The following is a 1,781-nucleotide window of genomic DNA, read 5'->3' on the forward strand; positions in this document are numbered from 1 at the left end:
CCAGGCCGGGGGCGGGGGAGGGGAGAGGGGCAAAACTGAGCAACTAAGCGTGGGGGGTGAGGTTAGGGCCGGCCCTCCTTGCGAGCCGCCGTCCTACGTCACCGCGTTGCGCACGTGACGCGCCGCCATCTTGTGCCGGGGCACTCCGGGGTGGCGAGTTAGTATCGCGGAGGTGTTATTCTGGCGAGAGCGGGGCGTAACAGTTACCTGCGGTTCCTTTTTACTTCAGGAGCTCTGTCCCCACTCCCACACGTGTTTTCGGAGGCCAGCACCTGCTCGGGGTGTCAGGAGACCGCTCGGTGTGGGGCAGTTTTCTTCGGTTGGGGCGTCGCGCTCAGCCCCTACTTGCTGTGGCCTAGAGGTGTAGTTCTCCCCGGCCTTGACCCACGCCTGACCTGCCCGCCTCTTGTAGACAGAGTGACTTGAAGCTTGAAGGCTTGTCCTCAGCTTTTCTTACCACCCAGACTAATGTTAATCCCGGAAATCTGCGTTAAGAGTTGTATCTTTCAACACACATGAAAGGATTAAAAAGCCACACCCACATGGTACTCGTAGGGTTAGTGTGTTAGTGGGACTTAAGTGTGTCACGCTGAAGCACAGATTTACCCCAGCTTTTAAACTAGAAAAAAGTTACGTACGATCGAGTGTCGTAAAATAAAATCACACCGTCATTTTAATACATTACAGAAACTTTAAAAAATATTATTTAATGTGTGTCTACCATTATGGAGAAGGGATTATGCATTATTCTGAATTTTTTTTCTTTATTCATTTCCTTGCAAAATCTTTGATGGCTTTCTAGTGATAATAAACAACAAATGATAAACCTTTCAGTTTGCTCTTGATAGAAAGTTCCAGAATTTTTCTGAAATTTTACTAGTTTGAGATTTCCAAGTAAAACTGATTGAGTGGATAGAGCCGTTCCTGGTTTGACCTTCAGGGCCAGATAATGTGATTTAAAGCTCAAGAGTTACTCTGTGCCCGACTGTCCTAAGAACTCACTAATATTAGTTTATCCGTTGTCGTTCATTGACTACCTATTAAAACCTACAATAGGCAACTGCCCTTACTTTACATTTTTGATTAGGCAAATCACCCAGCCTCTCTTAAGTGTCTCTTCTTATCAAAGTTGGGAAAAGTGTAATACTCATCCCATATCCCAACATTATTTAAAGAATCAAAATGTCATATATCACAGAAAAGCAAAGTGCCCTATAAAGGTAAGGTGTGGAGAAGAGATTCTCAGACATCGGCCTTTCATGATTAACAAAGTCCAGCGACAGTCGTTCTAGAATCCAGAATATTAATGGCTGGGAGGCTGGTTCTAAGTTTATTGTTCTTTTCTTGTTGGGTTGTTTCTTCCTTAGAAGACAGAATGCTTAACAAATGTTGATCAGGACAAGAGGGATGGGGAGACTGAAAAACGTCATCAAAAGAAACTAAATTACTGAAACCTTCAAAATGTGCATGGACTGCTCCTTCTTTAGTTCCTCTTCCACCCATAAAGTATCTTAAGTCTAAATCAAATATTATGCTGTGCAACACTGCCACTCACAAGTATTTCCACCGGCCTTGTTTCTCATAGAAGTGTCACAAGCTGTACCTACTACTCTTCTGCAACTTGAGGAATAACTGAAGATGAAGAAAAAAAAAAGTCTTGGTTATGATGCACATAGTTCTATCCAAATAGTAAGAGTTTTAAAAACCAGATGGACAGTTCTTTGACTTCAGAAGGGAGGAAGTAGTGTGAAACAAAGAAATTTAACTTTCAATTACATTTC

General features: G+C 43.2%; 1 protein-coding gene across 2 annotated transcripts in view; it reads right to left on the bottom strand.

Moving 5' to 3' along the window:
- The window catches only part of ATF1 (activating transcription factor 1), a 56,595-nt gene extending 56,224 nt beyond the window's left edge, over nucleotides 1-371 (bottom strand). The window contains exon 1 of one of the 2 annotated variants that reach the window (XM_024736726.1): nucleotides 208-371. The gene's annotated coding sequence lies outside the window, so the exon portion shown is untranslated. The remainder of the gene's footprint in view (nucleotides 1-207) is intronic. The other variant, XM_024736724.1, reaches the window with a different exon arrangement.
- Nucleotides 372-1,781: the final 1,410 nt, after the last annotated feature.

The sequence above is a fragment of the Neophocaena asiaeorientalis genome, unplaced genomic scaffold (assembly GCF_003031525.2).
Source record: "Neophocaena asiaeorientalis asiaeorientalis breed wild unplaced genomic scaffold, Neophocaena_asiaeorientalis_V1.1 scaffold134, whole genome shotgun sequence".
NCBI lineage: Eukaryota > Metazoa > Chordata > Mammalia > Artiodactyla > Phocoenidae > Neophocaena > Neophocaena asiaeorientalis.